General features: G+C 46.6%; 6 non-coding genes across 6 annotated transcripts; all 6 read left to right on the top strand.

Moving 5' to 3' along the window:
• Positions 1 to 782: 782 nt before the first annotated feature.
• TRNAA-CGC (transfer RNA alanine (anticodon CGC)) lies at positions 783 to 854 on the top strand. Its single transcript has one exon. It is a non-coding gene; the product is annotated as a tRNA-Ala (tRNA).
• Positions 855 to 3,249: 2,395 nt separating this feature from the next.
• TRNAA-CGC (transfer RNA alanine (anticodon CGC)) lies at positions 3,250 to 3,321 on the top strand. The gene has a single exon. It is a non-coding gene; the product is annotated as a tRNA-Ala (tRNA).
• Positions 3,322 to 5,715: 2,394 nt separating this feature from the next.
• Positions 5,716 to 5,787, top strand: TRNAA-CGC (transfer RNA alanine (anticodon CGC)). The gene has a single exon. It is a non-coding gene; the product is annotated as a tRNA-Ala (tRNA).
• A 2,395-nt stretch (positions 5,788 to 8,182) lies between these two features.
• TRNAA-CGC (transfer RNA alanine (anticodon CGC)) lies at positions 8,183 to 8,254 on the top strand. The gene has a single exon. It is a non-coding gene; the product is annotated as a tRNA-Ala (tRNA).
• A 2,394-nt stretch (positions 8,255 to 10,648) lies between these two features.
• TRNAA-CGC (transfer RNA alanine (anticodon CGC)) lies at positions 10,649 to 10,720 on the top strand. Its single transcript has one exon. It is a non-coding gene; the product is annotated as a tRNA-Ala (tRNA).
• A 2,396-nt stretch (positions 10,721 to 13,116) lies between these two features.
• On the top strand, positions 13,117 to 13,188 carry TRNAA-CGC (transfer RNA alanine (anticodon CGC)). The gene has a single exon. It is a non-coding gene; the product is annotated as a tRNA-Ala (tRNA).
• The last annotated feature ends 231 nt before the right edge of the window (positions 13,189 to 13,419 follow it).

Raw genomic sequence — 13,419 nt, 5'->3', positions numbered from 1 at the left:
AAGTAGTAAGATGTAATTTGGCAGTTGTCATGTTTTTTCATATGCACTACTGCAAACCCCTTTCCTTACTTAGCCCACTCCCTCCTGAAGCTTTTAGGTGTGATGAGGAAGTGTCCTCTCAGCGGGGATGTAGCTCAGTTGTAGAGCGCATGCTTTGCATGTATGAGGACCCGGGGCATTTCCACTTGTTTCTCTTTTTGACTGTCAAATGATCTCTATCCACTAGATGGCCCTTTGAGCACAGTAATCCTCTGGTGGAAATCTTCCCCTGGAAGTCATCTCTTATGGAGAAGCAAAATGCACACTGCTTCAGTGTGACCATGTGGTTTTCCATTCTTGCTCCAGTTTTCCCTGCTCTTTTGCTAGTGCTTCACTCGGCAGAATGTTTTGACCAGAAGAGTTCTCCCTGAAAATTATGTCTGCAGGACAGACACACTGCATACCGAGGGGATGTAGCTCAGTGGTAGAGCACTTGTTTTGCATGTATGAGGCCCCGGGTCCAATCCCTGGCATCTCCAATTGTTTCCCTTTTTTTGACTGTCATATGGTCTCTGTCCACTAGATGGCTCTTTGAGCACGGTAATCCTCTGGTGGAATACTTCCCCTGGAAGTCATCTCTTATGGAGAAGCATAATGCACACTGCTTCAGTGTGACCATGTGCTTTTCCAGTCTTGCTCCCGTTTTCCCTGGTCTTTTGCTAGTGCTTCAGTTGGCAGCATACTTTGACCGGAAGAATTCTCCCAGGAAAAGATGTCTGCAGGACAGACTCACCGCACACCAAGGGGATGTAGCTCAGTGGTAGAGCGCATGCTTCGCATGTATGAGGTCCCGGGTTCAATCCCCGGCATCTCCATTTGCATAAACTTCAGTGCGATTTTGTCCCGGTTATTTTGTATTTCACACTGCAACTCGGGCCATGATTATAGGATCATCGACATTCATATCTATTTGTCTGAGAAAACGCTGGTGCCCGTATCGCAAACCTGCCTGTAATATATCAGTGAGGTTTGCGTCCCTGCCAGTGTCAACATCCTGTATGCCTTCACAATCACTACAAATAGAAATGCACAGAGAGTACCATCACACCACAGTTTTAACCGTGCAGAATCGTGAAAGGATTGGCATTGCCTTGCGTTTCTTTTCAGTCGATTGTTTTGGTTCCGAATGTATAGCTCCACCATTGTACCTTTGTAGCATATGATGGCTAGCTTTAAAAATAATTTGTTTTCACTGGATGTGGCCACAGATGTACCTCTGTTGTCAACCTAAGTTGATCAGGTTCTGTAACTTGTTAGTTTTGAGCTGGAATATCCTACCAGCTCTGCTGCTGGGGCCTATCTCCGGCTTCTAAAAGCAAAAGCCTTGAACATATTGATATTTTTCATTAGTTGATCAGGGGGATTGCAGGGGGGGGGCAGCTTTTCTGCATGTTTCTATGGACAACCAGAAACAGGTGGCTCTAAAATGAAGTCCGCCATTTGGAAACTCAAATTCGACAGTTACCATCAGTTCTGGGCGCTGTTAGTCCCAAGCAGCCAGCCAGCATCTGGTAGATTTCATAGGTCCTTGCTGGCAGCGGGGATGTAACTCAGTGGTAGAGCACCTGCTTTGGAAGTATGAGGCCAGAGGTTCGATCCCCGGCATCTCCATATGATATGTTTCTTCAAGTGTGGGCTTTTTCCTGTACATGGGAATTAGGATGATGTGGTCTTTTGCCATACTAAATCCTGTTGCTGAACGTCTTCTCTTTGGAGCCGATGATTGTGGACATGCACGGTGCACCATGCTTCAGTGTGATGTCTGCTTTTTTCATTGGAAGCCTGTTAGCCTGATCTCTTACCGGGATGACACAAAGCAGACTCGTTCATACAGAGGGGCATTGGCTGAGAATAGTGTCTCCACCGGTCCCCCTGCTAGGCAGTGGTATCATTCTGAGGTGCTGTGCACGCTCACCAACTATCACCCCCTCTGACCTTTCCCACCGCAGAACACCCTGAATGCATTCAGCGGGTTATGCTTCATTCTAGGGCTGCAATGGATCGCCTAGTGGCAAAACCAATGGAAGCACCATTGACCTTCCGCAGAATTCCACTGCTTGTCTGCCTAGAGAAGCGACATCTGCCGAGTGTGCTAGGGACACTCATGACGGCAGAGCTATAGAGTGGTGGGTCCACTTTGCTTTCCACTAGCCAGCAAATACAGAAGGACATCCGAAAGAGGTGTCAGTCTATCTAGCAACATTTGTGGGCTTTCGGCTGGAGGAATTCCTGCGCGAAATGGTGCTATCTCATTTTTGGTGTTTGAAGACATACATATATATATATATATATATATATTTATTTATTTTTTCTCCATAACTACACTTCTCAAATCTGGGGCATCTATCCGAGATGGCCGTGTCACATTATGTGATGTCTCAGGCACCAACGTGATGAGATCGACCTGGCGCTTTAACTTTGTCATTGTAAGTAGTAAGATGTAATTTGGCAGTTGTCATGTTTTTTCATATGCACTACTGCAAACCCCTTTCCTTACTTAGCCCACTCCCTCCTGAAGCTTTTAGGTGTGATGAGGAAGTGTCCTCTCAGCGGGGATGTAGCTCAGTTGTAGAGCGCATGCTTTGCATGTATGAGGACCCGGGGCATTTCCACTTGTTTCTCTTTTTGACTGTCAAATGATCTCTATCCACTAGATGGCCCTTTGAGCACAGTAATCCTCTGGTGGAAATCTTCCCCTGGAAGTCATCTCTTATGGAGAAGCAAAATGCACACTGCTTCAGTGTGACCATGTGGTTTTCCATTCTTGCTCCAGTTTTCCCTGCTCTTTTGCTAGTGCTTCACTCGGCAGAATGTTTTGACCAGAAGAGTTCTCCCTGAAAATTATGTCTGCAGGACAGACACACTGCATACCGAGGGGATGTAGCTCAGTGGTAGAGCACTTGTTTTGCATGTATGAGGCCCCGGGTCCAATCCCTGGCATCTCCAATTGTTTCCCTTTTTTTGACTGTCATATGGTCTCTGTCCACTAGATGGCTCTTTGAGCACGGTAATCCTCTGGTGGAATACTTCCCCTGGAAGTCATCTCTTATGGAGAAGCATAATGCACACTGCTTCAGTGTGACCATGTGCTTTTCCAGTCTTGCTCCCGTTTTCCCTGGTCTTTTGCTAGTGCTTCAGTTGGCAGCATACTTTGACCGGAAGAATTCTCCCAGGAAAAGATGTCTGCAGGACAGACTCACCGCACACCAAGGGGATGTAGCTCAGTGGTAGAGCGCATGCTTCGCATGTATGAGGTCCCGGGTTCAATCCCCGGCATCTCCATTTGCATAAACTTCAGTGTGATTTTGTCCCGGTTATTTTGTATTTCACACTGCAACTCGGGCCATGATTATAGGATCATCGACATTCATATCTATTTGTCTGAGAAAACGCTGGTGCCCGTATCGCAAACCTGCCTGTAATATATCAGTGAGGTTTGCGTCCCTGCCAGTGTCAACATCCTGTATGCCTTCACAATCACTACAAATAGAAATGCACAGAGAGTACCATCACACCACAGTTTTAACTGTGCAGAATCGTGAAAGGATTGGCATTGCCTTGCGTTTCTTTTCAGTCGATTGTTTTGGTTCCGAATGTATAGCTCCACCATTGTACCTTTGTAGCATATGATGGCCAGCTTTAAAAATAATTTGTTTTCACTGGATGTGGCCACAGATGTACCTCTGTTGTCAACCTAAGTTGATCAGGTTCTGTAACTTGTTAGTTTTGAGCTGGAATATCCTACCAGCTCTGCTGCTGGGGCCTATCTCCGGCTTCTAAAAGCAAAAGCCTTGAACATATTGATATTTTTCATTAGTTGATCAGGGGGATTGCAGGGGGGGGCAGCTTTTCTGCATGTTTCTATGGACAACCAGAAACAGGTGGCTCTAAAATGAAGTCCGCCATTTGGAAACTCCAATTCGACAGTTACCATCAGTTCTGGGCGCTGTTAGTCCCAAGCAGCCAGCCAGCATCTGGTAGATTTCATAGGTCCTTGCTGGCAGCGGGGATGTAACTCAGTGGTAGAGCACCTGCTTTGGAAGTATGAGGCCACAGGTTCGATCCCCGGCGTCTCCATATGACATGTTTCTTCAAGTGTGGGCTTTTTCCTGTACATGGGAATTAGGATGATGTGGTCTTTTGCCATACTAAATCCTGTTGCTGAACGTCTTCTCTTTGGAGCCGAGGATTGTGGACATGCACGGTGCACCATGCTTCAGTGTGATGTCTGCTTTTTTCATTGGAAGCCTGTTAGCCTGATCTCTTACCGGGATGACACAAAGCAGACTCGTTCAGACAGAGGGGCATTGGCTGAGAATAGTGTCTCCACCGGTCCCCCTGCTAGGCAGTGGTATCATTCTGAGGTGCTGTGCACGCTCACCAACTATCACCCCCTCTGACCTTTCCCACCGCAGAACACCCTGAATGCAGTCAGCGGGTTATGCTTCATTCTAGGGCTGCAATGGATCGCCTAGTGGCAAAACCAATGGAAGCACCATTGACCTTCCGCAGAATTCCACTGCTTGTCTGCCTAGAGAAGCGACATCTGCCGAGTGTGCTAGGGACACTCATGACGGCAGAGCTATAGAGTGGTGGGTCCACTTTGCTTTCCACTAGCCAGCAAATACAGAAGGACATCCGAAAGAGGTGTCAGTCTATCTAGCAACATTTGTGGGCTTTCGGCTGGAGGAATTCCTGCGCGAAATGGTGCTATCTCATTTTTGGTGTTTGAAGACATACATATATATATATATATATATATATTTATTTATTTTTTCTCCATAACTACACTTCTCAAATCTAGGGCATCTATCCGAGATGGCCGTGTCACATTATGTGATGTCTCAGGCACCAACGTGATGAGATCGACCTGGCGCTTTAACTTTGTCATTGTAAGTAGTAAGATGTAATTTGGCAGTTGTCATGTTTTTTCATATGCACTACTGCAAACCCCTTTCCTTACTTAGCCCACTCCCTCCTGAAGCTTTTAGGTGTGATGAGGAAGTGTCCTCTCAGCGGGGATGTAGCTCAGTTGTAGAGCGCATGCTTTGCATGTATGAGGACCCGGGGCATTTCCACTTGTTTCTCTTTTTGACTGTCAAATGATCTCTATCCACTAGATGGCCCTTTGAGCACAGTAATCCTCTGGTGGAAATCTTCCCCTGGAAGTCATCTCTTATGGAGAAGCAAAATGCACACTGCTTCAGTGTGACCATGTGGTTTTCCATTCTTGCTCCAGTTTTCCCTGCTCTTTTGCTAGTGCTTCACTCGGCAGAATGTTTTGACCAGAAGAGTTCTCCCTGAAAATTATGTCTGCAGGACAGACACACTGCATACCGAGGGGATGTAGCTCAGTGGTAGAGCACTTGTTTTGCATGTATGAGGCCCCGGGTCCAATCCCTGGCATCTCCAATTGTTTCCCTTTTTTTGACTGTCATATGGTCTCTGTCCACTAGATGGCTCTTTGAGCACGGTAATCCTCTGGTGGAATACTTCCCCTGGAAGTCATCTCTTATGGAGAAGCATAATGCACACTGCTTCAGTGTGACCATGTGCTTTTCCAGTCTTGCTCCCGTTTTCCCTGGTCTTTTGCTAGTGCTTCAGTTGGCAGCATACTTTGACCGGAAGAATTCTCCCAGGAAAAGATGTCTGCAGGACAGACTCACCGCACACCAAGGGGATGTAGCTCAGTGGTAGAGCGCATGCTTCGCATGTATGAGGTCCCGGGTTCAATCCCCGGCATCTCCATTTGCATAAACTTCAGTGCGATTTTGTCCCGGTTATTTTGTATTTCACACTGCAACTCGGGCCATGATTATAGGATCATCGACATTCATATCTATTTGTCTGAGAAAACGCTGGTGCCCGTATCGCAAACCTGCCTGTAATATATCAGTGAGGTTTGCGTCCCTGCCAGTGTCAACATCCTGTATGCCTTCACAATCACTACAAATAGAAATGCACAGAGAGTACCATCACACCACAGTTTTAACCGTGCAGAATCGTGAAAGGATTGGCATTGCCTTGCGTTTCTTTTCAGTCGATTGTTTTGGTTCCGAATGTATAGCTCCACCATTGTACCTTTGTAGCATATGATGGCTAGCTTTAAAAATAATTTGTTTTCACTGGATGTGGCCACAGATGTACCTCTGTTGTCAACCTAAGTTGATCAGGTTCTGTAACTTGTTAGTTTTGAGCTGGAATATCCTACCAGCTCTGCTGCTGGGGCCTATCTCCGGCTTCTAAAAGCAAAAGCCTTGAACATATTGATATTTTTCATTAGTTGATCAGGGGGATTGCAGGGGGGGGGCAGCTTTTCTGCATGTTTCTATGGACAACCAGAAACAGGTGGCTCTAAAATGAAGTCCGCCATTTGGAAACTCAAATTCGACAGTTACCATCAGTTCTGGGCGCTGTTAGTCCCAAGCAGCCAGCCAGCATCTGGTAGATTTCATAGGTCCTTGCTGGCAGCGGGGATGTAACTCAGTGGTAGAGCACCTGCTTTGGAAGTATGAGGCCAGAGGTTCGATCCCCGGCATCTCCATATGATATGTTTCTTCAAGTGTGGGCTTTTTCCTGTACATGGGAATTAGGATGATGTGGTCTTTTGCCATACTAAATCCTGTTGCTGAACGTCTTCTCTTTGGAGCCGATGATTGTGGACATGCACGGTGCACCATGCTTCAGTGTGATGTCTGCTTTTTTCATTGGAAGCCTGTTAGCCTGATCTCTTACCGGGATGACACAAAGCAGACTCGTTCATACAGAGGGGCATTGGCTGAGAATAGTGTCTCCACCGGTCCCCCTGCTAGGCAGTGGTATCATTCTGAGGTGCTGTGCACGCTCACCAACTATCACCCCCTCTGACCTTTCCCACCGCAGAACACCCTGAATGCATTCAGCGGGTTATGCTTCATTCTAGGGCTGCAATGGATCGCCTAGTGGCAAAACCAATGGAAGCACCATTGACCTTCCGCAGAATTCCACTGCTTGTCTGCCTAGAGAAGCGACATCTGCCGAGTGTGCTAGGGACACTCATGACGGCAGAGCTATAGAGTGGTGGGTCCACTTTGCTTTCCACTAGCCAGCAAATACAGAAGGACATCCGAAAGAGGTGTCAGTCTATCTAGCAACATTTGTGGGCTTTCGGCTGGAGGAATTCCTGCGCGAAATGGTGCTATCTCATTTTTGGTGTTTGAAGACATACATATATATATATATATATATATATTTATTTATTTTTTCTCCATAACTACACTTCTCAAATCTGGGGCATCTATCCGAGATGGCCGTGTCACATTATGTGATGTCTCAGGCACCAACGTGATGAGATCGACCTGGCGCTTTAACTTTGTCATTGTAAGTAGTAAGATGTAATTTGGCAGTTGTCATGTTTTTTCATATGCACTACTGCAAACCCCTTTCCTTACTTAGCCCACTCCCTCCTGAAGCTTTTAGGTGTGATGAGGAAGTGTCCTCTCAGCGGGGATGTAGCTCAGTTGTAGAGCGCATGCTTTGCATGTATGAGGACCCGGGGCATTTCCACTTGTTTCTCTTTTTGACTGTCAAATGATCTCTATCCACTAGATGGCCCTTTGAGCACAGTAATCCTCTGGTGGAAATCTTCCCCTGGAAGTCATCTCTTATGGAGAAGCAAAATGCACACTGCTTCAGTGTGACCATGTGGTTTTCCATTCTTGCTCCAGTTTTCCCTGCTCTTTTGCTAGTGCTTCACTCGGCAGAATGTTTTGACCAGAAGAGTTCTCCCTGAAAATTATGTCTGCAGGACAGACACACTGCATACCGAGGGGATGTAGCTCAGTGGTAGAGCACTTGTTTTGCATGTATGAGGCCCCGGGTCCAATCCCTGGCATCTCCAATTGTTTCCCTTTTTTTGACTGTCATATGGTCTCTGTCCACTAGATGGCTCTTTGAGCACGGTAATCCTCTGGTGGAATACTTCCCCTGGAAGTCATCTCTTATGGAGAAGCATAATGCACACTGCTTCAGTGTGACCATGTGCTTTTCCAGTCTTGCTCCCGTTTTCCCTGGTCTTTTGCTAGTGCTTCAGTTGGCAGCATACTTTGACCGGAAGAATTCTCCCAGGAAAAGATGTCTGCAGGACAGACTCACCGCACACCAAGGGGATGTAGCTCAGTGGTAGAGCGCATGCTTCGCATGTATGAGGTCCCGGGTTCAATCCCCGGCATCTCCATTTGCATAAACTTCAGTGTGATTTTGTCCCGGTTATTTTGTATTTCACACTGCAACTCGGGCCATGATTATAGGATCATCGACATTCATATCTATTTGTCTGAGAAAACGCTGGTGCCCGTATCGCAAACCTGCCTGTAATATATCAGTGAGGTTTGCGTCCCTGCCAGTGTCAACATCCTGTATGCCTTCACAATCACTACAAATAGAAATGCACAGAGAGTACCATCACACCACAGTTTTAACTGTGCAGAATCGTGAAAGGATTGGCATTGCCTTGCGTTTCTTTTCAGTCGATTGTTTTGGTTCCGAATGTATAGCTCCACCATTGTACCTTTGTAGCATATGATGGCCAGCTTTAAAAATAATTTGTTTTCACTGGATGTGGCCACAGATGTACCTCTGTTGTCAACCTAAGTTGATCAGGTTCTGTAACTTGTTAGTTTTGAGCTGGAATATCCTACCAGCTCTGCTGCTGGGGCCTATCTCCGGCTTCTAAAAGCAAAAGCCTTGAACATATTGATATTTTTCATTAGTTGATCAGGGGGATTGCAGGGGGGGGCAGCTTTTCTGCATGTTTCTATGGACAACCAGAAACAGGTGGCTCTAAAATGAAGTCCGCCATTTGGAAACTCCAATTCGACAGTTACCATCAGTTCTGGGCGCTGTTAGTCCCAAGCAGCCAGCCAGCATCTGGTAGATTTCATAGGTCCTTGCTGGCAGAGGGGATGTAACTCAGTGGTAGAGCACCTGCTTTGGAAGTATGAGGCCACAGGTTCGATCCCCGGCGTCTCCATATGACATGTTTCTTCAAGTGTGGGCTTTTTCCTGTACATGGGAATTAGGATGATGTGGTCTTTTGCCATACTAAATCCTGTTGCTGAACGTCTTCTCTTTGGAGCCGAGGATTGTGGACATGCACGGTGCACCATGCTTCAGTGTGATGTCTGCTTTTTTCATTGGAAGCCTGTTAGCCTGATCTCTTACCGGGATGACACAAAGCAGACTCGTTCAGACAGAGGGGCATTGGCTGAGAATAGTGTCTCCACCGGTCCCCCTGCTAGGCAGTGGTATCATTCTGAGGTGCTGTGCACGCTCACCAACTATCACCCCCTCTGACCTTTCCCACCGCAGAACACCCTGAATGCAGTCAGCGGGTTATGCTTCATTCTAGGGCTGCAATGGATCGCCTAGTGGCAAAACCAATGGAAGCACCATTGACCTTCCGCAGAATTCCACTGCTTGTCTGCCTAGAGAAGCGACATCTGCCGAGTGTGCTAGGGACACTCATGACGGCAGAGCTATAGAGTGGTGGGTCCACTTTGCTTTCCACTAGCCAGCAAATACAGAAGGACATCCGAAAGAGGTGTCAGTCTATCTAGCAACATTTGTGGGCTTTCGGCTGGAGGAATTCCTGCGCGAAATGGTGCTATCTCATTTTTGGTGTTTGAAGACATACATATATATATATATATATATATATTTATTTATTTTTTCTCCATAACTACACTTCTCAAATCTAGGGCATCTATCCGAGATGGCCGTGTCACATTATGTGATGTCTCAGGCACCAACGTGATGAGATCGACCTGGCGCTTTAACTTTGTCATTGTAAGTAGTAAGATGTAATTTGGCAGTTGTCATGTTTTTTCATATGCACTACTGCAAACCCCTTTCCTTACTTAGCCCACTCCCTCCTGAAGCTTTTAGGTGTGATGAGGAAGTGTCCTCTCAGCGGGGATGTAGCTCAGTTGTAGAGCGCATGCTTTGCATGTATGAGGACCCGGGGCATTTCCACTTGTTTCTCTTTTTGACTGTCAAATGATCTCTATCCACTAGATGGCCCTTTGAGCACAGTAATCCTCTGGTGGAAATCTTCCCCTGGAAGTCATCTCTTATGGAGAAGCAAAATGCACACTGCTTCAGTGTGACCATGTGGTTTTCCATTCTTGCTCCAGTTTTCCCTGCTCTTTTGCTAGTGCTTCACTCGGCAGAATGTTTTGACCAGAAGAGTTCTCCCTGAAAATTATGTCTGCAGGACAGACACACTGCATACCGAGGGGATGTAGCTCAGTGGTAGAGCACTTGTTTTGCATGTATGAGGCCCCGGGTCCAATCCCTGGCATCTCCAATTGTTTCCCTTTTTTTGACTGTCATATGGTCTCTGTCCACTAGATGGCTCTTTGAGCACGGTAATCCTCTGGTGGAATACTTCCCCTGGAAGTCATCTCTTATGGAGAAGCATAATGCACACTGCTTCAGTGTGACCATGTGCTTTTCCAGTCTTGCTCCCGTTTTCCCTGGTCTTTTGCTAGTGCTTCAGTTGGCAGCATACTTTGACCGGAAGAATTCTCCCAGGAAAAGATGTCTGCAGGACAGACTCACCGCACACCAAGGGGATGTAGCTCAGTGGTAGAGCGCATGCTTCGCATGTATGAGGTCCCGGGTTCAATCCCCGGCATCTCCATTTGCATAAACTTCAGTGTGATTTTGTCCCGGTTATTTTGTATTTCACACTGCAACTCGGGCCATGATTATAGGATCATCGACATTCATATCTATTTGTCTGAGAAAACGCTGGTGCCCGTATCGCAAACCTGCCTGTAATATATCAGTGAGGTTTGCGTCCCTGCCAGTGTCAACATCCTGTATGCCTTCACAATCACTACAAATAGAAATGCACAGAGAGTACCATCACACCACAGTTTTAACCGTGCAGAATCGTGAAAGGATTGGCATTGCCTTGCGTTTCTTTTCAGTCGATTGTTTTGGTTCCGAATGTATAGCTCCACCATTGTACCTTTGTAGCATATGATGGCTAGCTTTAAAAATAATTTGTTTTCACTGGATGTGGCCACAGATGTACCTCTGTTGTCAACCTAAGTTGATCAGGTTCTGTAACTTGTTAGTTTTGAGCTGGAATATCCTACCAGCTCTGCTGCTGGGGCCTATCTCCGGCTTCTAAAAGCAAAAGCCTTGAACATATTGATATTTTTCATTAGTTGATCAGGGGGATTGCAGGGGGGGGGGCAGCTTTTCTGCATGTTTCTATGGACAACCAGAAACAGGTGGCTCTAAAATGAAGTCCGCCATTTGGAAACTCAAATTCGACAGTTACCATCAGTTCTGGGCGCTGTTAGTCCCAAGCAGCCAGCCAGCATCTGGTAGATTTCATAGGTCCTTGCTGGCAGCGGGGATGTAACTCAGTGGTAGAGCACCTGCTTTGGAAGTATGAGGCCAGAGGTTCGATCCCCGGCATCTCCATATGATATGTTTCTTCAAGTGTGGGCTTTTTCCTGTACATGGGAATTAGGATGATGTGGTCTTTTGCCATACTAAATCCTGTTGCTGAACGTCTTCTCTTTGGAGCCGATGATTGTGGACATGCACGGTGCACCATGCTTCAGTGTGATGTCTGCTTTTTTCATTGGAAGCCTGTTAGCCTGATCTCTTACCGGGATGACACAAAGCAGACTCGTTCATACAGAGGGGCATTGGCTGAGAATAGTGTCTCCACCGGTCCCCCTGCTAGGCAGTGGTATCATTCTGAGGTGCTGTGCACGCTCACCAACTATCACCCCCTCTGACCTTTCCCACCGCAGAACACCCTGAATGCATTCAGCGGGTTATGCTTCATTCTAGGGCTGCAATGGATCGCCTAGTGGCAAAACCAATGGAAGCACCATTGACCTTCCGCAGAATTCCACTGCTTGTCTGCCTAGAGAAGCGACATCTGCCGAGTGTGCTAGGGACACTCATGACGGCAGAGCTATAGAGTGGTGGGTCCACTTTGCTTTCCACTAGCCAGCAAATACAGAAGGACATCCGAAAGAGGTGTCAGTCTATCTAGCAACATTTGTGGGCTTTCGGCTGGAGGAATTCCTGCGCGAAATGGTGCTATCTCATTTTTGGTGTTTGAAGACATACATATATATATATATATATATATATTTATTTATTTTTTCTCCATAACTACACTTCTCAAATCTGGGGCATCTATCCGAGATGGCCGTGTCACATTATGTGATGTCTCAGGCACCAACGTGATGAGATCGACCTGGCGCTTTAACTTTGTCATTGTAAGTAGTAAGATGTAATTTGGCAGTTGTCATGTTTTTTCATATGCACTACTGCAAACCCCTTTCCTTACTTAGCCCACTCCCTCCTGAAGCTTTTAGGTGTGATGAGGAAGTGTCCTCTCAGCGGGGATGTAGCTCAGTTGTAGAGCGCATGCTTTGCATGTATGAGGACCCGGGGCATTTCCACTTGTTTCTCTTTTTGACTGTCAAATGATCTCTATCCACTAGATGGCCCTTTGAGCACAGTAATCCTCTGGTGGAAATCTTCCCCTGGAAGTCATCTCTTATGGAGAAGCAAAATGCACACTGCTTCAGTGTGACCATGTGGTTTTCCATTCTTGCTCCAGTTTTCCCTGCTCTTTTGCTAGTGCTTCACTCGGCAGAATGTTTTGACCAGAAGAGTTCTCCCTGAAAATTATGTCTGCAGGACAGACACACTGCATACCGAGGGGATGTAGCTCAGTGGTAGAGCACTTGTTTTGCATGTATGAGGCCCCGGGTCCAATCCCTGGCATCTCCAATTGTTTCCCTTTTTTTGACTGTCATATGGTCTCTGTCCACTAGATGGCTCTTTGAGCACGGTAATCCTCTGGTGGAATACTTCCCCTGGAAGTCATCTCTTATGGAGAAGCATAATGCACACTGCTTCAGTGTGACCATGTGCTTTTCCAGTCTTGCTCCCGTTTTCCCTGGTCTTTTGCTAGTGCTTCAGTTGGCAGCATACTTTGACCGGAAGAATTCTCCCAGGAAAAGATGTCTGCAGGACAGACTCACCGCACACCAAGGGGATGTAGCTCAGTGGTAGAGCGCATGCTTCGCATGTATGAGGTCCCGGGTTCAATCCCCGGCATCTCCATTTGCATAAACTTCAGTGTGATTTTGTCCCGGTTATTTTGTATTTCACACTGCAACTCGGGCCATGATTATAGGATCATCGACATTCATATCTATTTGTCTGAGAAAACGCTGGTGCCCGTATCGCAAACCTGCCTGTAATATATCAGTGAGGTTTGCGTCCCTGCCAGTGTCAACATCCTGTATGCCTTCACAATCACTACAAATAGAAATGCACAGAGAGTACCATCAC

The sequence above is a fragment of the Ambystoma mexicanum genome, assembly GCF_040938575.1.
Source record: "Ambystoma mexicanum isolate Mex_15411 chromosome 12 unlocalized genomic scaffold, UKY_AmexF1_1 Mex_chr12_unloc.1, whole genome shotgun sequence".
NCBI classification, from domain to species: domain Eukaryota; kingdom Metazoa; phylum Chordata; class Amphibia; order Caudata; family Ambystomatidae; genus Ambystoma; species Ambystoma mexicanum.
The sequence above is the reverse complement of the archived record's forward strand: the minus strand, read 5'-3'. Positions and strand labels throughout refer to the sequence as shown.